The sequence below is a fragment of the Alligator mississippiensis genome, chromosome 2 (assembly GCF_030867095.1).
Source record: "Alligator mississippiensis isolate rAllMis1 chromosome 2, rAllMis1, whole genome shotgun sequence".
Taxonomy (NCBI): domain Eukaryota; kingdom Metazoa; phylum Chordata; order Crocodylia; family Alligatoridae; genus Alligator; species Alligator mississippiensis.
In genome coordinates, this window is record NC_081825.1 from 32,283,398 (window position 1) to 32,307,394 (window position 23,997).

General features: G+C 46.2%; 1 long non-coding RNA gene across 1 annotated transcript in view; it reads right to left on the bottom strand.

Moving 5' to 3' along the window:
* Nucleotides 1-10,206: 10,206 nt before the first annotated feature.
* LOC102576248 (uncharacterized) overlaps nucleotides 10,207-23,997 on the bottom strand; it is a 137,757-nt gene continuing 123,966 nt past the window's right edge. Inside the window, exon 4 of the long non-coding RNA XR_009459723.1 lies at nucleotides 10,207-11,250. This is a non-coding gene — a long non-coding RNA (uncharacterized LOC102576248). The remainder of the gene's footprint in view (nucleotides 11,251-23,997) is intronic.

Consider the following 23,997-nt stretch of genomic DNA (forward strand, 5'->3'; position numbering starts at 1 on the left):
TTTTACTTATGTATGTTTTGCATAATGTAAATGTAAACTTCTGCCAGGCCCCACTGGGCTGCCAGGCCCCAGTTAGAAGGACTGGGTGCAAATTAGAGGTTTAATACTGAACACAGAAAAAAAAGGAAAATGTTTGGTTGTCAGTAAAAGGATTTCAGTAAAAACATTTCTTGGGTTAGGAACCCTGTTTGACTTCAGCAATGGTTTTACACAATGCTGCCTCCACCCTAGGGGTCCCATATTCACAACCCCCAGCCCTCCCTGCAGCCTTATCCCTGCCAACTCAACTCCCCCTGTCCCAGTCTGGAACCCCCAAAAAGCCTACCTGAGATTGAGATCCAGCAATATTGTAGGCAGCTGATGGGACTCAGCAGCAGCAGCAGCATATGGCTGGGGGGTGGGATAGGGTCTACAAAACCCTGAGAGAAGGCTCCCTGCTGGGTGCAGCACTCCTGCTCATACATCAGATGGAGTATGAGCACTGCTGTACTCTTTCTGCCCATCAGTTTACATTCAGCTTCTTCCTGACCACAGAGTTTCAATCAAGCTATGGTTTCTTAGTGTTTTTAAGGATGGTTCGGGTTTTTTGTTTACAGATTTTATGGACAGGCATTTTAACCTGATTTTTACTGGTTGTCTATGAATTTATTTTCTGTCACCACTGGCATCAGCCATGTGAGGCCAGTCCAGTGATAAGGGCAGGGGTGGAACTAGGGGTTGCAGTGGTACAGTCACCCCCTGCCTTTGATTCCTGCTCTCCCACAAAGATTAAAGCAAACTGCAGCAACATTTCTATTCAGGCAGAAGCCGAGGAGTCACCTGACTTTATGGTTTCTTGTAATCTGCCTGACTCCTCCTAAATGTATAGATAGTTGGCACATTTGATTCCCACTGATGGTTCTGCAAGAGGCGAGGGCTTGAATGGTCTTGAAAGAGGCATGTTGCCTTGCAAGGTCAGTCTCTGCATTCATAGCTGTATATAAACTTAGATGCCCCAGTAAATGTATTTTAGATAGATACAAATACAATTAATCACAACTTATTAAAAAATCACATTTCAAATTGAAATAAAAATGCATACAAACTACCTAAAGATATTGTACAGCCATCCGTGTACAACAGATTAGCAATAGCCCAGTGCACTTCATGAAGTCTCTGGCATTTCTGTCTTTGGAGTTATAAAAAGCAGTACTGAGAGTAGGAGGATTTTTTTTCAAGTAGGAGAGAGGAAGAGAGTTGATGTGAATGTTATTCTCATTTTTTTTTTACTTACAAAACTGATTTTTCTAACAAAAATAAAGGAATAAAAAGTAAGAAATGTTAAAAGGTAATCAACATAGATACATTTCAAGTAAAATAGTAAATTAAATGCAAAACCTATGCTAATACATCATCCAGGTTGAGATTTTAATTGCACAAAGTCAGAGAATGTAAAGTTATGGTTCTCATAGTAATCATCACTCAGTCCCTTTGAACATATTTAGAGTGTGTATTGCAGACTGCATAGAGCGTTAACTCGAATGCCATCATATATATGTGCTCTGTGCCCTTGTAACAGTTGCTGGGGGAGCCATAATTTCGCATTTGCTGACTTTTGTTCAATTAAATTCTATCCCTTAATGCTGCACTGCCAAAGGTTTGCATTTAATTTCCTTTCTTTAAAAAAAATTAAACAAAAAACTAGAACCTGCATTGCACGTTTGAATGAACAGAAAGTCTCTGTGTTCTTAGTCTCATATAAGATCACACACTTATTTGAGAGTAGAATTACAGAAATAAAGCAGCACACTTATACCTTGAGCTTCACACTTCATAGTGAATAGAGTGAAAATAGGTAAGGTAAATAACACATTGTGCATGAATAGCAGCTATTTTCAAAATGCTGGAATACCTGTCATTGCAAAACTGACATTCCCTTGAGTTACAAAAACGGCACTGAGCAAACCCCTGCCCTCTTCTTCCATGGGCTTTGTGCATACAAACCCTTATACCCCATTTTTACCTCTGCATGCAGAGCCGTTCTGTCAGTGTATGCCACACAAGAACAGAAGCCCATACTCACATAGGATAGATGGGACTGCAGTTTCATTATCTTTAAGGAGGATTTAGCTCCTAATCCTGCAATCATATCCCCGTGGGAATATACTTGCACCCATATGGTGCCCCATTAGCTCTGATGGAATGGAGCACAGACATGAAAGCCTGATGGGAGGTATTTAGTAGAAAGCTTGTATCCAAGTTTATTCCAAATTTTATGTATGTCTGATGATAGCAGCTTTTATTCTCAGGTACAGATAGCAAAATGTGGTCAAATAAAATCCTGTCAAACTTTAAGAAAGCTTTTCTTTTTGAACTAAAAACAAGCATTTGTAACTTCAACGTAAAGGCTATTTTCCTCCTGAAAAATCTCATAAAACCAGAGTCTTAAATTGGAAGCATTTTCTTCACCATCATTATGGCTTCATGCTACTAAATGCTCTCTCAGTCTGACTTTAAATAACTGATATTACCATGCAAGCATTTCAAGGAAAAAGACCTGGGTGTCATAGTGGACAGATCAATGAAAATTTCTGCTCACTGTGAAACACCAGTTATAAAAGTAAATGATGCCAGATTGCCTTTGAAATGGGACAAAAAGTAAACTTGAAACAATTTTACAAAAGAAAACCTCTGTTCTGTAATAAAAGAGTGCCATTCTACCTTTTTGATGTCCCCCAAAAAACTTTTAAAAATCTAAGAACACAGATCCAGCATAGAATAATAGAATCATAGAAAGTTAGGGTAGGAAGGGACCTCAGGAGGTCATCTAGTCCAACCCCCTGCTCAAAGCAGAACCATCCCCAACTGGATCATCCCAGCCAAAGCTTTGTTTAGCTTGGTTTTGAAAACCTCCAAGGATGGAGCTTCCACCACCTCTCTGGGTAACTTGTTCCAGTGTTTTACCACCCTCCTAGTGAGAAAATTCTTCCTAAGATTTAGCCTAAACTTCCCTTGCTGCAACTTGAGACCTTGTTCTGTCATTTGCCACCGCTGAGAACAATTTAGCTTCATACTCTTTCGACCCCCACTTCAGGTGGCGGACGGCTGCTATTAAGTCCCCTCTGTCTCCTCTTTTCAAGACTAAATAAGCCCAGTTCCCTCAGTCTTTCCTCATAAGTCATGTCCCCCAGCCCCTGAACCATTTTTGTCACCCTCCACTGGACTCTCTCCAATTGGTTCACATCCTTTCTGGAATGGGGGGCCCAAAACTGAACACAGTACTCCAGATGTGATCTCACCACTGCTGAATAGAGGGGAATAATCACTTCCCTTGACCTGCTGGCAACACACCTATCAGTGCAGCCCAATATGTCATTAGCCTTCTTTGCAACAAGGGCGCACTGCTGGTTCATATTCAGCTTATTGTTCACTGTAACCCGCAGTCCTTTTCTGCAGAGCTCCTGCCCAGCCAGTCAGCCCCCAGTCTGTACTGGTGCATGGGATTGTTTCTTCCTAGGTGCAGGACTTTGCACTTGTCCTTGTTGAACCTCATGAGATTCCTTTTGGCCCAATCCTCCAACTTGTCTAGGTCCTGAATCCTATCTCTACACTTCAGTGTATCTACTATTCCCTGCAGCCCTGCTGCTGATAACACTCTATGCCATCTTCCATGTCATTGATGAAGATATTGAACAAAACTGGTCGCAGAACTGACCCCTGGGGCACTCCACTTGATACCCAGTGCCAACTAGACATTAAGCCATTGATTACTACTCTCTGAACCCAATGCTTCAGCCAGTTTTCTATTCGCCTTACAGTCCATTCATCCAGCCCATACTTCCTTAGCTTTCCTGTGAGAATGTTGTGGGAGACCATATCAAAAGCTTTGCTAAAGTCAAGTTACACCATATCCACTGGTCTCCCTGCATCCACAGAGCCAGTTATCTCATCATAAAAGGGATGGTTAGGCATGACTTGCCCCTGGTGAATCCATGCTGACTGCTCCTAATTACTTTCTTTTCCTCCAAGTGCTTAGAAGTGTATTCCTTGAGGATCTGCTTCATGATTTTTCCAGGGACTAAGGCAAGAGTGACCTGTCTCTAGTTCCCCAGATACTCCTTTTTCCCTTTCTTAAATGTGGGCACTATGGTTGGCCTTTTCCAACCATCTGGGACCTCTCCTGGTTACCATGAGTTTTCAAAGATGATGGCCAATGGATCTGCAATCACATTGGCCAGCACCCTGAGCACCTTTGGGTGCATTCCATCTGCCCCCTCTTGTATATGTCCAGCTTTTCTAAGTAGTCCCTAACCTGTTCTTTCACCACTGAGGGCTGCTTACCTCCTCTCCAAACTGTGTTTCCAGGTGCAGTAGTCTGGGAGCTGACCTTGCCTGTGAAGACTGAAGCAAAGAAGGCATTGAGCACTTCAGCCTTTTCTGCATCCTCTGTCACAAGATTGCCTCCCCCATTCAGTAAGGGACCCATACTTCCCTGATACTCCTCTTGCTACTGACATACTTGTAGAAACCCTTCTTGTTACCCTTCACAACCCTTACTAGCTGCAAGTCCAACTGTGCTTTAGCCTTCCCGACTTTCTCCCAGCTACCTCTCAACATAAAGCAACAACATTTATTCAACCTCACTTCAGAATACGGTCAGAGCCTCATGCCTCGGGACCTACTGAAATCATGAAATCCATCATTGCCTGTGAAATCAGCCAATGTCTGTGCAAAATCCATGAAAAGAAAAAAAAAATTCCTGAAAATAAAATGTTGGCTCCCCATAGGGAGCCAGAAGTTCTCATGGTGCTGCGGCCTGACCATGCAGTCTATTAGGGGAGAAGGGTGAAGCGGGGCTGCTGCCACAAAGGGGAGCCCTAGATAACTGGCCTTGCCCTTGCCACTAGGGCTACATGTCGTGCACCCCCCTCACTGTCCACCAGTGAGGGGTGGAGCCTCATAATGGACAGCCCTCATAACCAATCAGCAGCCAGGAGCAGGGCCACTAGGGGCCCTCAGGCAGAGGTATGGAAGGGGCCCTGCCATAATCACCCTGTGAAAATGGTGACTGGCCCTGCAATCTCCCCATTAAATTGGCTGGCTACCTCCTTGAGTTGGGTAGACCCCTACTCATGCCATTGCTGTCCAGCTTTAACTGTCCCTCATCTCTTTACCCTTGTAGTATGCCCTGAAAGCTAACCATAAGTTATAATGCAGGGGTCAACAACCTATGGCCCGCAGAACCATTTGATCTGACCCATGGACCTGGAGCTTTGGCAGCAGGTGCCTTCCCTATGCCATCACAGAGAGAAGTGGTATAGTGGGAGTTTTCTCTGTGCTGCTGCACTGGGTAGTAGCAGCAGCTGTGACAGCTGGATCCTAACACCCACCTTCTCATCCATCTACCTGTGACCTGAGCTGGGTCATTCAACCCAAAGTCCAAAAATGTTGCCAAATAGTTCTACAATGGATATATGTCAGATAACAAAAGTGGTTAAGCTCCTAAAGATGCAAATAGGCTGCAAGTGGGATTTTCAGAAGTACTAACTACTTGAACACCTACAACCTATTGAAATCATTAGGCGCTTTTGTATATCTCAGCAGGCACCAATCTTGCAGATCCCAAAATATCTTTTACAATCCAAGAGAAGTCAAACCCAAGAGCTCTAGGCTGTAATACAGAACATGGTGCCATATTTTTCTTTTATAGTACCCAAGTACTGCTACTGATCACAGCTGTGGCAGGATGTCATAAAGGCAGACTCTTAAGGATAGCAAGGCACATTTAAGTTGCACAAATCTAAGTTTCCTAGTTCAGCAGGAGCTGATATGCATTGCAATATGTATTTGCCTCCTACTAATAGATTTTTGTCCTTAAATTGATAGTTAATGTGTTTTAAGCAGCACAATACTATATTTGTTGGAATAAAACTGTTATCCTCCTACTGCCATCACACAGGATGCCCCATTCTGCTATGGCCAGAAGGTCCCCACTTATTTAAAAAAAAACTCAGGAAAATGCACCTGGGTCCAATTTCTATAGCCAGCAAACTTCATTTCTCACTGCTCAGATACACAGGTCCAAAACCCAAAACAGCCAGCAGGTGAACTGGTTGAACATTTTAATTCAAAATTTGTTTCAATGAAAAAGCAGCCTTTTGAAAATTGTTGTTGAGGTTCCCCATCCTTCTCTTACCCCACCTTTTTCTCTGTTTTTTCTTTTCACAATTTTGTCCCTAAAAAGAGAGAAAAAAGAAAACTGAGAAGCAGGGGAACTAAGGAGAAAAGGAATCCATGTGTTTGTTTTGGAGGGAAAATTGCAAATAACATTATTGAAGATTCCTTTGAATTATACTGACCACTTTTTGACCAGCTCTAGCTAGCAAAATGTCTCAGGCAACAGCTTGGAACCATTATTTTAGGACTTTGATGGCAAGGAGCATGTTAAATCATAGCTCCAAAGTGCCTGGCAGAATGCACAAATATACTGAACAGATGGTGGTTCCTGGCCATTGCAGAGATAAGAAAAAGTCTTGCCAATAGGTCAAGGTGCTCAGGCAGACATACTTGAATGCTCTGTGGAGAGCAGAACAAATAGGTAAGTCCCCAGCCAGATACAGATTTATCGTGCAAAAACTACATCTTGAAACCTTTCTACAAAGTTATAGGCAGTCAATGCAAATCATAGATCCCAGGTTTAGTATGCATATGAAAAAAAACCCATTGAATTGCGGGCGTACCCAGGGGAGGCACAGCCATACCTAGGGTCAGAGATGACCTAGTTAGGAAACTTTTGGAGGGGCTGGACGTGTTTAAATCAGTAAGTCCAGATGCTCTTCACCCGAGGGTGCTGAGGGAATTGGCGGGGGTCATAGTGGGGCCCCTGGCACAGCTCTATGAGCACTCGTTGGGCACTGGCCAGTTTCCAGAGGATTGGAAAAGGGCCAATGTGGTCCCCATTTACAAGAAGGGGAGAAAGGAGGACCCTGCCCAGTTAGTCTTACCTCAGTCCTTGGGAAGACCTTTGAGTAAATTATCAAGGAGCACATCTGCAAGGGCCCAGCAGGGGAGGTAATGCTCAGGGGCAACCAGCATGGGTTCATTGAGGGCAGGTCCTGCCTGACTAACCTGGTTTCTTTTTATGATCAGGTCACAAAGTCCCTGGACAAGGGTGTCAGAGTGTATGTTGTCTTCCTGGACTTTAAGAAGGCCTTTGACATGGTTTCCCACCACTTTCTCCTAAAAAACTAGGTGACTGTGGCATTGATGCCTACACAGTCAGATGGGTAGCAAATTGGCTAGATGGTTGCACCCAGACAGTGGTGGCGGACGGGTCATTTTCAACCTGGAGGGATGTGGGAAGTGGAGTCCCCCAGGGCTCGGTCCTGGGGCTTGTACTGTTCAACATCTTCATCAGCAATCAGGATGTGTGTGTGGAAACCACGCTGTCCAAATTCACTGATGACATCAAGTTGTGGGGTGAGGTGAGCACACTGGAGGGGAGGGACAGCATTCAGCTAGATCTGGACAGGTTACAGAGGTGGGTGGATGAGAATAGGATGGAATTCAATGCAGGCAAGTACAGGGTACTGCATCTAGGGTGAAGGAACCAGCAACACACCTATAGGCTGGGGAACACCCTTCTTTCAACATGGTGGCAGAAAGGGATCTTGGAGTCATTGTTGCTACCATAAACATGAGCTGCCAATGAGAGGAAGCAGTCAGTAAGGCTAACTGCACCTTGTCATGCATCTACAGATGCTTCACAAACAGGTCCAGGGAGATTATCCTTCCCCTCTATATGGCATTGGTCAGGCCACAGTTTGAGTACTGCATCCAGTTCTGGGTGCTGCACTTCAAGAGAGATGTGGCTAGCATTAAGGGGGTCCAGAGGAGGGCAACTCACACAGTCAAGAGGCAGCAAGGCAGTCCCTATGAAGAGAGAGTGAAGGGCCTGAACCTATTCAGCCTCCACAAGAGAAGGCTGAGAGGGGATCTGGTGGCCATTTAGAAACTCACCAGGGGGGACCAGCATGAATTGGGGAAGGCTCTGTTCCCCTGGGCACCACCTAGGGTTACTAGGAATAATGGCCACAAATTATTAGAAAGAAGGTTCAGGCTGGACATCAGGAGACATTACTTTACAGTTAGGGCTGCCAGGCTCTGGAATGGCCTCCCAAGTGAGTTGGTACTCTCTCCTACCTTGGGGGTCTTCAAGAGGAGGCTGGACAGATATTTGGCTGGGATGATATGACCCCAGCACCCGTTCCTGCCCAAGGCAGGGGGTTGGACCTGATGATCTGTTTAGGTCCCTTCTGACCCTAAGCACTATGATACTATGGTACTATGAACACTGCTTACTTCTGGGTTAATTCTGGACCAATTACAATTTCTGTATATACTTAACATATAGCCTTTTTGCTGTAGCCCAGTCTCTAGCTAACAAAGACATAGAGATGTTTGTTTGATAAGAAATGCATGCTAACTCTTAGCCATCTGTAGAAAAAGCTAACTAGGGCAAGCTACCCAGGTCACAATTTCCATTAAAGGTGTAGACATTATCCCACCATCTCTTCCAACTGGCTCTCCCAAACAAATCAGTCACCAACAGTGTCTTCTTCACTGAATTTCAGCCAGCTTCCCACTATCCTGCAATTACTCCAAGACGCCAGTAATGCAGAGTTGCCCAGCATGTGAGAGGAGTGGAAATATAACATTGAGTCTTATCAATATCCTGACAACCTTCCAATCTGTGCCAGTATGCTAAGTTTACAAACCTTATACAAGAAGTTATGAATCAATACCCAGAATTCTGTCACCTTTCCACCTCAAAGAAGTACAGAGGAGAAATAAATAGGCTCAGAGAAAGTAACAAATCAGAATCATGAAAATATTCCTATATACACCGAGTACTGTAAAGGTTGTAAAGGCTAGAACTATTTGGAGAGGAGAAAATAGAGGACATGAAAGAAATACACAATCAGTGAACAGAAAAGTGAAATCAAATTGTGTGGTTCTATTTATCTTCACAGAATACAAGGAGACATTCACTCCAATTGGAAGGCAAGCAGATATACCTTTATTTACATATATAACTCATTGACTTAAGATATCATTAACTGAATTCCAAAAAGGATTAGATGCTTATCTAGATAATGATAACATCCAGATTTTTCAGGGAAAAGAAGCAGAAGTGTTAGCCAATTATTAACCCAGACTATGAAGAATCTTACCATAAGAGCTGTGTATGTCATGAACATACACTGCAAGTTTTCTTATATCTTCCTCTGAGGTATCTAATGCTGTGGTAGATCCAATATGGCTATCTGCTGAGGGCTGTTGTATTGAATAGACAAAAAATAATATTCTAGTATAATCCACTGGTGAGAGAGTGTACGTTATAATTTCTCTTGTGTGACAATCCCCGGCACTGCTATTGGGCACATAGCTCTTCAGGCCAGGCTGTTGAAATCATGTGTTTATCTTGGGAGTTCCCACTATCACACCCAGCGTGTCAGCCCAAAGAGCAGGCATCATAGATTTGCAATCTAGATATATTTTGTGGCAATAATACAATCCTTTTTCTCCTTCCTTGCCATTACCTAATTGGAGTTAGTGAACATTATAGGATTCTGCTACCACTTAGCCTCATGTCCAGGCTGTTATGCAAACTTTGAGGTCCACCAGTCTCCTGTCCATGTACTTTGCCTTTGTTTTTTCCCTGGGTTGTCTTCTTTCCACTGTCACTGACCTCAGGCCACACAGATCAGTAGTTTTCAACTTTTTTTGTACCAGGACCCATTTGTAAATATTGATGACAGTCCCAACCTAGTGCCCCTCACTCCCAACCTGCTGCCGCCCCACCCCTAGATCCCAGCCCCGCAGTGTGTGTGGGGGGCAAGGGGTCTGTACATGGGACAAGGGATGAGGTTGTGTGTGGGACATGGAGGTCCCCAAGCAGCCCTTTGAAGGCTGGAACTCTGACAGCCTGCAGGGGAAAAGCTATGGTTTCCCATGTTTTTCTCCTTTTAAAGGAGAATTCATTTTTAAAGTTTGTTGATCCATTTTTTGTTTGTTCACAAACTTTTTGTATATTCTTGTGTCCCACTTTTGGGTTGCAACCCATGGTTTGAGAAACACTGATATAGATTATTTCCTTAAATAACTTGAAGCAAAACTATTTTGTTTGACCTTTTCCTATGGAAAGCATTGATTATTTCACAAAAATATAAATACAATTGCTTTTTTAATTTCAGTTTTTATTACAAAATTAGCAAATTTACTTCAAAACAAATAGTTTTAGTACATGTTTACTTTTGTGTCAAAACTGCATTTGACAGAAAATTTCAGTCAAAAAATGTCAACCACCTCTGTTAATTTCCATTAACACCTCTAACATGACTGTCACTGATTCACCGTCATATCCTACTACTGTTTCTGACTGTGTTTTAAAAATGAATAAATTGTCAGATGTCAAACACACACTGTTTGATGAAGAAAAGGCATTACTTGATTTCTTCTTTGTAATTCATTTAGAAAATCCTACTATTTTAAAAGATATAAAACTGTCAAATGAAACATGGTACTAAAATGCATAGGTATTTTAATAGGAAGTCTCATTTTAATCAGTGCAGCACAAGCATTTAAAACTGAGGCTTTACTAACATTGCTAGAAAAATTAATTAAAAGCAAAAAGCCTAGGGGGACAAAATGACTTTGGAAATGTAACCATGCCTGTGTTACCTTACGACTGGGTTACTGAAATTCACACTATATGCAGAAATTGCAGCTAGAACAGAATTTATCAGCTAGCTTATTCAGCAAGGTTTCACGCAGATGGTGCATTATACCTTTGTTCTGTGATGTACATTGATTATTGACTCATTCAGGATTAGACTTCTGGGAGATAAATCTTCTATGATCTTAATGTTATATTGCTGTATTGTATTTAGGTTACAGTAGGTGAGCATGATTCTTAGAAGACAAATAAAACTAATAGGTTCCCTGCCCCAGAATGCATACAATGTAAACGATATATAATTTGTTACAAACAAAATTAATAGCATAGTAGGATGTATTAACAGGAATCTGGTATGCAGATCATGAGAACTGATTCCTCTGCCCTATTCCACGTGGGTAAGACCTTACTTGCAGTACCATGTCTAGTTGTCTGGGACAACTTAGAGAAGGATGATCCTGCCTTGGGCAAGGAGTTAGACTAGATGATCTTCATCAGCCCTATTTTTCCATGATTCTGTAATATGGTTAATTCTGAAAAGATAAAAAGTGGAAAAGAGTTATAGGAGAACAAAGCATGGATGTTAACAATTATAAGTTATTAAATATGCTTATCATGAAAAGAGTTCCCACCATGTCTTCCTACTCACAGGAATCTGAAAGCAGGGACCCAAGAACAACAGCTACACCTCCCCCCAAACCCAAAGCCAAAAAGCTAGTCACTGGCCCATAGGCCACTCTGTTATCACTATCTCTAGATGTCAAAGCCCAGGCAAAGCAAGAGCCATTACCAAGAGATAAAAATTATCCTACAACCTCCCTGCCCCCGTGCCTGCACTTTAGGACAAGTTGCTTCAAGGAGTTGTTAGAACAACTTGAACAAACAATTCCTATGTTTGTTAAGCTTGTACCATGCTGGAGCTAGCCCAACTTAAGAGTAATCAAGGCATTTGCTGTTATTTGTGTCAATAAGATGCCACATATTAATCAAATAGGTAAAGGGAATTATTAAACAATGTAAAAAGTGTAGACTCTGAAATTGTGAACCCATGGCCTTAAAAAGCATGTATTCCACAAAGAAGTCCCAAAGTGGCACAAATATTCATTGCATCCTCCTTTAGCTCTCCACAGGAAGCTTCCTGTTAATCCATTTGTGCATTACTTTTAGGAAAGAAAGTTCTACTTACGGACTTCTCTTGGATCTTCATAACAGGGTAGAGTGAATCACTTTGGCAAATAATAAATTTGAGATAATGTTTTAGAGCAATTTAAACTATTTATGAATTCAGATTGAATTTGGCATACAGTTTCAGCTCAGATAGCAGAACAAGACTGAGAAAAATGTAAATGTTTCATTCAGCTATCTTCAGAATTAAATGTTCCCTCTTTTCCATTCAAAAATATTTTTGTTTATAAACTGACCTAGATTTTTTTAAAAGAGCTAAGTAAACTGGGACTGAAATGAGATGGTTTATGTGGGGTCCAAAAATACATTTCAGTTGATGCAAAATGATTTTTTTTGTTTTCAATTGTTCATGTTATACACCATACAAGTACTGGTCACAGTGGTATTGTAACTGATATTAAGTCTATGCTACATTTTCTCTAGGTCCCATGAACACAGAGGCTAAGTCTATGGTTACTTCCATGAGCAAAGAGGTCATATTCGTGAAAGGGCATTTTTGCTCATACAACAGTATAAGCACTATGAGCTTCTGTCAACATAGCTATGTCAGTCAGCAATCTCACTTGTTCATAGGCCTCACTAACAGAAATATCCAGAAAAAGTCTGTAGTGCAGACTGGGTTTAAACACCCAATGAACACTGAACTATGTGAAGCCTTTCGCCTGATGGGAGAATAGTATGCATTTTGTTTTTGGTGGCTTCTTTTGACAGATGTGGTTCCTTCCTTGCTATCAGCTACAATATCAGTATCACTAATGCTTGTGTGGTATTTAGTATAGCTCATAATCACTTTAAACAATAACCCATCTTCTCAACACCCCTGCGAGGAAGTTATTCTCATTTCAGGGGGGATGAGGATAGTTTAGTGACTTGTGCAAGGTCACAGAGACAGCCTTCAAGGGCTGTAATTTGAGCTCAGGAATTGCAAGCTCATAGTCATATGCATAATCCTACATAATGAAGTCATATAACTGCTTTCATGAAACAAGCAAAATCTCATCTACATGAGATACTTTACAGTGCAGTAGACCCAATAACTGTAGTAAGCGTCACCATCTACATGTGCACACCATCTACATGTGCAGTAATTTGTAGGGCTGTGCGAAGCTTCAGCAGCTGATTCGACTCGGAGGAGATTCGGCTCGATTCTGGGACCAAATCTCTTAATCCAAATCAAATTGGGAGACAAAGTAAAAGCTCCAAATTGATTCAAAGCATCTAAATCAATTCGGAAAAGCTTCATAAAAAGATTCGGTTGATTCAGAGATTCAGCCATAGACTAAACAGGCAGCTGACAGCTGCCTCTAGCTGGTAAGTCTGTTGGGGTTGGAGTGTGGGAAGGGAAGAGACCTGGGGAGGGAGGGATTGGGGATGAGGCTGGCACAAGCTGCCCAGCTGGGGTGCGAGAGTGTGTTATTTGGGGAGGGGGACAGGAGGTGTGGGATGCGGGCATGGCAGCACTGGAAGCAGGGGCTATGCCCTGCGGCTGCCCAGAGAGAGATGTGCCTGCATCACGCCCCACCCCCCACACCGGCTGGGCAAGTGGAAGCAGGGCAAAGCCCCCGTGGCCCCCCCCACCAAGGCAAAAGCATGCATAGCCGGGGAAGTTGCAGGAGAAGCCCTCATGGCTGCCCTGCCTGGCCCCATCCTCTGCCCAGCCCCAGCATCCTGGCACTTTAAAAAAAAAAAGCCCTGCACCCACCAGCCCTGGCAGCAGTGATTGGGGCCTCTGGGCACTGGTGGCAGAGCCACCCTGCACAGCACAGGGCAGCAGGGATTGCCCCCCATGGCAGCTGCCTCATGGCACAGGTGCAGCACGGCTCAGCAAGGTGGGAGCTAGGGCCAAGTGGGCCGGGGAATCGAACCAGGGACTGGGGAATTGAACCAAGAGCTGGGGAATTGAGCAGCTTGATTTCCCAGTCCTCTGTTTAATTTCCCAGCTCCCTGTTCAATTCACCTAGGAGCTGGGGCAGCTCCATGTATCACCCAAACCCCAACACCACTCAGTCCCAGCGGCCTCTACTCTCAAACAGCATGCAGTGCCCTGCCAAGCCATGCTACACCTGCGCCATGAGGCAATTGCTGCATGGGTGCCAGGTGGGGGGAGGCAATCCCCACTGCCCCCCACTGCCCTGTGCTGTGTGGTGGGGCTCTACCACACACTGCATGGTAGGGTCTCTGCCATTAGTGCCCAGAGGCCCCAATTGCTGCTCCTGCAGCTGGTAAGTGTGGGGCTTTTTTTTTTTAAAGTGCCAGGATGCTGGAGCTGGGCAGGGGATGGGTCCAGGTAGGGCAGCCATGGGGGCTTCTCCTGCAGCTCCCCCCACCCAGGGAGAGGCAGGCACAGTGGAGGAGCCACAGGAAAACCTGCAGCCACCTGGCTGTGCCTGCCTCTCCCTGCCTGATCCGAATCATCGAATCTTTCCGAATCAGTGCCGAATCTTCCGAAGCTGATTTGACCAAATTGATTCAGGATAGTGATCCAAATCTCCAAATTGAATCACTGTCCTCTGAATTGGCTGAATCTGAATCTGAAATTGAATACTTCCCTCTTCGCACAGGTCTAGTAATTTGGCCTAATCATGAGTTAATTGGCTACAAGCAAATATAAGGAGAAAATTAATTATTGATTAGTTACTGCACAGTAACATGTGTAGATACTGACCCAGAGCAAATATGCTCTTGGTGAGCCCCACCACCAGGGAGCAACCTGCAATTTAGCCCAAGAGCTGGGAGCTTCTTCAGCCCCAGGGCTGGGGTGGTTCTTTGCCTGTCCCAGCCCCAGGCTCTTAAAAGCCTAAGGGGATGCTGGGGCCATGGGCCACCTGCAGCCAGCCTCTGGCCACTACATCTCCCAACAGAGGCCCCAGGCCAGTCACAACATCCTGCCTGCCAACTCTTGGGGCCCCCCACCCACTGGGCCCAAAACAGCATGCACACCCTGGGGCAACCAGAGGCTGGGGTGCTGGATGCCTGTCCCCGGGCTCTGCCCCTAGGTACCCCCACCCCGTAGCCCCCCCAGCCTGGGAGGGCGCACACAGCATGCACTGCACATAGTCTGCATGGGGAAGAGTGTGCTTTACTGCTGGAAGATGGGGTAGGTGATGGAGGGGCTCTGTGGGAAGTGGGGAGGGGGAGGCTGGGGGCTGGTATAGGGGAGGGAGGGAAAAGGGATCTGTGGTTTGGGAGGGAGGGGATATGGGCTCTATTGTGGGGGAAGGAGAGGGAAAGGGGGGTCTGTGTTTGTGTGGGAGGGGAATAAAATGCTTTTCTGAGACCTGTCCACAGTGAGCAGGGTGCTGGTGGGGTGTGGTGGGGCTGGGGTCTGTGGGCAGCAGTCCAGGTAGGCTACAGTGGAGAGTGCAGGAGCAGGTCGTTGGCCAGCACCTCTCAAAACTGGTGCCCTGCCCTCACTGGCAGATGAGTGGCCTGTTCAGTGCATTCCCAGTGCCTGGCATCCTCTGCCCACTGTGCCTCCTCTGTGCAGACATCAGAAGAGCACCCTTCCAGACTTTACAGATGTTATGCAGCCTGCATGCTGCAATGATGACCTGAAGGATGGTGGCCTTGGAGACCTCAAGGCAGGCTGTGAGGGTGTGGCAGCATCCCTTCAGGTGACTGAAGGTACACTCTACCAGCACACAAGTGCAGCTTGTGCATCTGCATCTGTTAAAGTGGGGACTCAGCTAGCCAGTGTAGAGTTGCATGAGCCAGAGGAGGAACAGGTAGCTGGGGTCCCTGATGAAGAGGAGCAGGACTACCACCACGCCCAGCTGGAAGTTTGGCACACCTGACATGAAGCTCCCACTCTCCACCAGGGCTGGCAGGGCAGAGTTGTGCCAGATGAGGGCATCATGGGCACTACCCACCCAGCCAGCACTCACATTGGTGAAGGCACCACAGAGATTGATGACAGCCTGGTGCACGATGGAGGGGAAGCCCTGTCAGCTACTGTAAGGGTGGTCAGCAGGGGGCAGGCAGGTGATAGAAATATGGGTCCCATCCAGGGTCCCAATGCACTGGGGGAAGCCCAGGGTCTGGGACCCTGCCACCACCTCCAGGTTATGCACATGGAGCACAGTGTGCCCCAGCATGTCCCACAGGGCGCTGCATACCTACAGGCAAGTTTCCCTCTAAGTCGTGTGTGTGTACGGCCACGCACAACTAAAAAAGTGTGGCTGTGCACAGCCTTTTCAAGGCCGCGCACCAGGAGAGGCTGGGGCGGGAGCCTGGGGCGGGAGTCTGGCGTGGGCTCCACCGGCTCCAGGGAAGTGCTCCACTCCCCCGCATGGCCTCAGGGGGCATGTCCTGCAGTGTCCCGGAGCTGGTGGAGCCTCACTCGGGGCAGGCAGTGGCTCCTCCCCAAGGTGAGGCAAGGAAGGGATGGAGGATGGGCGGGGGGCTGGGCAGGCTCCGTGGGCTCCAGGGATGTGCTCCACACCCCGGCCCTGATGTTGGGGAGTGGAGCACTTCCCCAGAGCTGTCAGAGCCCATGTCAGCCCCCAGCTCCAGCCCCTGGCTCCCTGGCCCCGGCCCAAGCCTCCAGCCCCCAGCTCCAGTCCCTGGCTCCCGGCCCCTGGCCCCTAGCCCCAGCCTCTCTGCTCCAGCCCCAGCCTCCAGCCCCAGCCTGTCAGCTCCAGCCCCCAGCCCCAGCCTCTGGCCCCCAGCCTCTCGGCTCCAGCCTCTGGCCCCTGGTCTCCAGGCCCCAGCCCCTTTAATAAGTGTCCCACACCAGACCAAGGCGGCACACTCACAGACCGAGGTGGCATGCTCACAAACTGAGGCAGCAAGCTCACAGACCGCTACTCCTCAGAGGGAACATTGTCTACAGAATGGCCTCCCCAGCAGTCACCTTGCCCCTTGTTGGAGAGGTGGCCCATGTAGCAGATGCTGGCTGGCATAGCCAGTTTGAGCAGGGAGATGGCCAGCTGGGTGTCCACAGGGAGGGTCCACTACATGGTGGTGGCCTGCCACTCCAGGTGCAGGTGGCTGGAAGGTGGGAGCTCCTGGCAGGTGACCTGGGTCATCTGGAATGGGCCTACAAGCAGTGCAACTGGAGACCCAGGAGCCTGTGGACAGCCCCGGTGATGCCATCCAGGACGGTGTCATCAGTGTCCCTGCTGGGACTCAGGCAGCAGCACAGGGTCCAGGTGGCATCAGCATGGCAGCAAGGGGCCTGGGATGGTATGGTGAGCCTGGCCAGGAGGTTGCATCATGTGAGGGGGCTGCCAGGGCTGAGACTGACTTGGGCCACCTGATGGTTGCCACAGTGGCCAGCACAGCAAGCAAGGTGGCCAGCAGGAACCTGGAGCTCTGAGTGTCACTCACAGGGACTGAGGATTGGGCAGCCATAGTGTGGTGGGCAGAGGCTCCAGCAACAGAGCCACAACATGCTCACACCACACTCTGCATGCTGCTCCAGGCAGGCAAAGGAGGAGGCCAGGAAGCAGCACATGGGGCTGGCTTTTAAAGATGGTTGCAGGCCACAGGCAGCTGCAGCCGGTGCCTTCAGCTATCCCTGGCTGCTGCATGCATCCAGTGCAGGGCCAGAGATGGCAAAAGGAGACTGCTGCCAGGAGCAGCAAACCTGTTTCTGAATGCATGCCCATGTAGACACCTGCCCAGGGCAGATTTACTCAAGAGTAGATTACTCTAGAGTAAACCTTCCCAGGAGCATTTGCATGTGTAGACATGTCTCATGGTTGCCTAAATAGATTCTGCTTGGGCTAACAGTTTCTTCCGTGGGTGCCCATGTATTTATCCATTTACTGCCTAGGTATATACATTTAAATTTTTCAGGAGAAACCCAGTTAGCTTGAGGCCTTTGATCTTCTGAATGTTGGAGGCATGGGTCCACAAGCCGCAACTTCAACACCCTTGATTACAGACTGAACAACCTCTCCAGCCTTGCTCCTGTGGGCAGCTACTAAAGGAAAGGAAATGCGATCTGAACCTGTAAAGCTGCCCACCAGATGGCTGATATGAGCTCTGTATCAATTATACTCCTCAGTGAGTTGACAGTTTAGGGAAGAATCCCCAAGTCCCTCCAGAATCCCGAACAGCAACCTTCTTCCCACAATGTTCTATTTTGCATGATTTTTTTCAGGATTTCCCTGCAAACCCTTTCTTCAAAACATGATCATGACTCTAACTTAAGAAATGGAATTTGATCCTGTTGAATAGCAAGAGCTCTTTGGATAAGAGATAAAAGAGTTTAGATAACAGAAGGTATGTCTACACATTCATCAATGTGCTTTTGCTACTGCACATTTAATTTAGTACCTGTAATGTGAAGTACTAACTAAATGCACATTAGGCTGCCTTAATGAACAATAGCAAAAGCACATGCTTTTTTAGTGATGTTTAATGTGCAGTGGCCTGATTTTATTGTGCATTAACGTATCAGCACGGTTCTTGCCGTGACACTCTAATGCACAATACAATAGGCTACTACGCATTGAAGTGCAAGTGTAGATATGCCCAGAAGTTACAAACCATTCCTACTTCTTTTATCACACGGGAGACATTACCCTTTTAGTTTAGTGTTAATAATTTCCACATGAAAGCATGTTAGTAAAATTCTTCCTAGGTAAGGAGCTTTTACATTTGATATATCAAATCAGTGTTTGGAACAGAGTACTGTGTGTGTACGATGCACACCATGGCACTACATAACATGACACACTGGGCCTAACATATAATCCTGTGTGTATGTATATAAAAAACAGAATACAGCCCCAGTTCCACAACACAGGCTACAAGAATAGAAAGCAACTGGAAAATGAAAACAAACTCTGGCTTTTACTCATATTGTTTAGAATTTGCAGGTAGTCTAGCCAGCTGTTATCAAGCTGTTTCATTTGTACCATTTTCTGTTAAACTACCCCACTGATGCTAACTAGCTACAAATGAGATTTCACCCTACATTTGAGTGGGAGACATAGAAGCAGCCCACTAGAGCTGATGAAGAGCAAATCACCAAGTCAGTTTACTACCAATGAGCTCTATTAAGTGACTATAATGCAGTTCATAGCCCTGGAGTAGTCTCACTCCCTCACTAATCTAATGGCACTATTGACAAGGATCATTTACACAGCTTTCCTTAAAGGTTACTACTATTTGTCAGAGACTCTCTCCACTCATGATGCTTATACAATTCTCATTCTGATCACAGATTTGCCCTCATTGTAGATCTGGGATGCTAGACAGTGTTAACTCTATATAGTATAAGGTCATGCTGCTGTAGTCAGACACCAGGCTTCAGCATCTGCAAAACATCTGTTTTGTGTTAATATGAGACAATGCAAATCTATCCTGGGGGCTGAGAGAAAGAGGAGATCCTGATAGTTCTACTGCTGCAGTACCTTGATCCCAGGTGTCATAAACTTGTAAACAATTTATCCAGTTGATTCCAGTGGTCAAGTAGACACATTCCCCTAAAGTCCCATCCACACTAAGTCCCATCCAAACCACTGATCAAGCACATGTCTGATTTTGTACAATATCAGTGAAAGAAAAGTCCCTCACTCCTCAGCTGCTATCTTAGACCTCTAAGAAGTAGGAGGAACTAGCCTCAGGATTTGAAGTACAAGATCTTTTCTGTTAACATGCCTTTTTATCACTTTCATTATCATAGACTTCAATTTGAGATGATGACCTGAATTACCCAAACACAACCAGCTACAGTTAAAGCAGTTATCAGAATTCAAAACTCTTCCTCACAGATAAAGGCAAATTCTCACAAAAGAAATAAGATACAGTACATCAATGCCCAATGCAGAAGAATTATACCTACACTTGCAAAATAAATAGAAAAAATATGGAAGTTCTGTTTGAACCCAAAATTGATCTCAGTCTTATGAAAAATAGTTTAAATAATTTAAAATAGCTCTGTTAACATTATACTTATCTTTCCACCCTGTAGGCAGAAGATCCATCTGGGTGATAGGAATTAAATCCTTTTGCTATAGCTGCAGTTTGTGAAGGACCAAGGACAAGGCAGCCTCTTGGGTATCATCCCCTGCAAAACAGGGTAAATTAATACATGATTGCTGTGCTATGAGCTCTGGGAAGCTAGGAATCATATAGCAAAATATTCAATTAGGTGAAAAGATAACGGAAAATTAAGTATGTGTGTATGTGTAACTAAAGAAAAAGATTGATGTTTGTAAGTATCCTCACACACTGTCTTTCAAATACTTCCTCAAATAAAAATAACCCTCTAAGGCTAACTACAAGCAGTCAAAAAACCTGAGGCTGAATTGATTTAAGTCTTTGCAGGTTAGTCTAAACTGCAGAGATTACACTGAGAAACAACTGGACACACATTTACTTCTGATATAGGAAATGCACTGAGCTTCTGTTCTGTTACAGGTTTAAACCAGTTTCTGATTACTTAAACTGGTTTATGTATAGCTTCTGTTCCTAGCCTAAAAGTTAAGTGAAAGGAAAAACCAAAACTATACATAAAGGTAAGTGGATGAAAATCCAGTTTATCTGCATCTCTCTACAGGTGGATGTGCCCAGTGTTCTTTGTGCTGGAGTCCTTTGGCCTGACTAAATAAAGGTAATGTTTTACAGACAGATTTTCAGAAAGGTGTTGCAGGCCTAATAGTTGCCAGCCAAACCCCTCCTCCAACTTTGGGTGAGCGCTGGCTCTCCCTTGCTTGCAGCAGAAGATACCCACTATGAAGCAGGATGCTTCTAATCAGCTGACCTCTCTAGCAGAGAGACAAAATGGAGTTCTCTACCCAAGAGAGAGCAACAAAGGATCTGGGTCATGCACTAGAAGGTGACACTTAACAGACACCTCCCTTTTTCTGGGTGTCTGTAGTAACTACCTAACAAGGGTAAACAGCATGTGATCTATAATGCTAAGGAACAAAATGGTTGCTCAAAACTGAGAGTTCAAAAGCTTCAAGATACTGTATAATTAACCTTGCCAAGCTCATTATGACAAGATGTAATTACACCTAAGAAGCCAATAAGAGTTTCAATATTGTTAGACATTCACACAAACAGGGAGAAATCTTCAGTAAAACTAGTCAGGTTACACAAGTGATGCATAGGGGAGGCATGGGGGGGGGAGGCATGTGCCCCCCCCCCCGAGAGCACTGGTGCCCCCCCGACAGTGAGCGCTGTGGTTGGTTGGGGGACATGGAGAACGCTAGTGTCCCCCCTGAAACTGGTTGCGCCAGTGTAACTTCCGCCACCGCCGTGACGTATGTGGAAGTGCCAGCACTTCCACCGCCACCAGGCCGCACTTGGCAACCAGCCTCTGGGGGACCCCACCAGACTCAAAAGGCGCTAGTCTCCCATGCCAGGTTATAATTACAAGGGCTAGCATTTCACAGGCTTCACAGCATAAGCTGGTCAAACAGAAGTCAAGGAGGAATTTTCCCTATTCTTTAAAGATCTTGTAATTGGAATATGTGTTTAATATTGCTTTGAAGTAGGCTATCTTAAGGATATATGACAGTTTTATATACACCTGTAGTGAACTGGTTTAGAGAAGGCAAAAATTATATCAGCTATTTATATAAATATCCAGTCTTAGGGATAAATTGTCTCCAGGCGGTGAACAGGCTGTGAAGGGCACAAAGAGCTTCCACTACCAGCACACAGGCCAAGCACTCAGGGGAACTCCTGAACTTATGGGGTGCATCCAGATGAGTGTGCACGTGCTTCCTGCCCCATCTCAAACCCCTTTGAGACAAGGCAAGAGGCACGTGCAGGAATGAAAATTACCGTTAAAAAAATCTGGAGTTAAAAAAAGCAGGGCAAGGCACTGCCTACCCCCCTGCCTGCCCCCCCAAGCCCCCTGATCCCTTTTCTGTTTGGCCCAATCCCCCGCCTGCCCCCCAGGCCCTTCTGATCCCTGCCCTGCCCATCCCCCCCCAGCTGCCCAAGGTCCCCGATCCTTGCCCCCACACCCCAGCATCCCAACAGTTGGAAAAAAAACAACCCCCACAGCACTTACCGGCAATCCAGCTGACATCTGTATTACTGGGGCCCTGCCTGCACAGTGCAGGGCAGAGGGACAGCCCCAGCAGCCCCAGCCCAGGCCCTCCTGCCCCCCACTGCCCTGTGCTTCCCAGGGGTGCTCTGCCAGGAGTTCCCAGAGCCCCCCGAGCCCCTGCTTCTAGGGTAAGTACAGGCTTTTATATGGGGGGATTTCCTTTTTTTTTTCTTTTTAAAGTGATGGTGCCTGGGGTTGGAGGGGCAGCCATGGGGCCTGGGGGTACAAGTGGGGGATGGGGTCAGGCGGGGCAGCCATTGCAGGGTCTGGGGGAGCAGGGGGTTGGGGCTGGGTGGGGCAGCCATCAGGGAGGCTGCCGCATCTGGCAGAGGATGGGCCAGGCGCGGCAGCAATCAGAGCCCTGGAGTGGGGCATGTGGGCCTTGCAGAGGGGATGGTAGCCCCTGCAGAGGCCATTTGGCTCCTGTTGCAGGGCCGTAGCCCCTGTATGGGGGGCTGTAGCCCATGTGCAGGCTGTAGCCCCTGTTGTAGGTCATAGCCCCTGGGGGAGGGTAGCAAAATATGTATTCATGTTTCATCAATTCATGTATTTAGAGTTCACTTTATTATTATGATAGAGACCCTGGTAGGCTTCCACATTGCTTTAACACTGTAGATATATCAATAAAACATTGCCCAACTGATCGCTGTCTCTTTCTCACTCTCTCTCTCTCTCTCTTTATAGTGGTCTTTTGTTTTACTTGTGGAGGAACATGGATTTGGGAGTATTTTAGAGAGCGATTTTGGGATTTTTTTATCAAGGATTTTTCAGTTTTCCAATAGAGAACAGCAGAATTCCTGCTAGGGAGGCCAGTGGCAGGACCCTGCCTGCTCAGAGCTGGCATCTTGGGCCAAGCTGGCTGTGACTGACCTCCTGGCCATTTGGGCCCAGGAGGACATGCTTTGACAGTTCAAAGCAGGCCACCATACCCAGAACATCTGGGTGATGGCTGCCCACATGGCCGGGCAGGGGGCACACACGGCAGTAGTGCCGCACAGAGGCCAACCCTGCAACCACAGCTCACTGGCAGCTGGCCCATAGGGGCAGATGCGTCTACTGGATTTGCAGACCCCATCTGGGTCTGGCAGGTGTGTAGCAGGTCACAGCCAGGCAGCATCCCCCACTTTCAGACTGCTGCAGTGGGTAGAGGGTGCAGGGAACTCTCATAACTACTCCAGCAGTCCAGCTGGCACAAGGAGTAGTGTCCCCAGGTACCAATTGGCTGGGCCCCAGAAGCTCCTGAGAGTGAGTAGCCCTAATCTACTTGCCAGGGAAACTTTTTGTACTGCTGGGGCCAGGACAGGGCAGCTTTTTATACTGCTGAGGACAGCACAGGTGCTGGCCCCGGGCTCCAGCTCCCCTTGGCTGCAGATTCAGGAGGGGTCAGGCAGGGTTTTTTTGCCCCAAGTGGCACAATTTGCTCCACAACAAAGTGTATGTCCAAGCACATGTGCTGAGGCAAAAATCCCCTGCTCAAATTTGCACCGCTTCTATTTGAGCTGCTGCAAGTGTACATGCTTGCATGTGTGGATGCGCCCATGGGTGGAATTATGCCATTTTTTGTATATCACTAGTAGTCCATCTCTTCCAACAGTACAAGGAGACAGAACACTTTCCTACAAAAAACTAAGGGAATCTGTCCTGATTGTAAAAGTCTAATGACAATCCCTTACTTCCTTACCCTGCTTCCATTGGCTTGAACGGGAGTATTAACACTGACTTCATGGAAGCAGGATTGTATCTTTAAAGGGCAGAAAGCAGGGCACTATGATACTTTATAGGTTAACTGAGTTCAGAGAGGCATGAGCCTCTTTTTTGATACAAAACACAATCTAGTCTGTAGATGATTTCTTGTTCCACAATTTTGCATTCAAGACAGTTTTTAAAGTGGTGTTGTTTAAAAACAGCTATTCAGAGGTCAATGATGAAATATCCAGGGAGGTTTTTGCTCCTGGCTTCTGTGTCTTTCTAGAACTGATATCAAATCAGTGTGCTTTCTTTATTTTATACAGAAATTGTCCCATCTGGCAATGTAGACACCTGAGGGGCACTGTAAGCAGGTGATAGAATATATGAC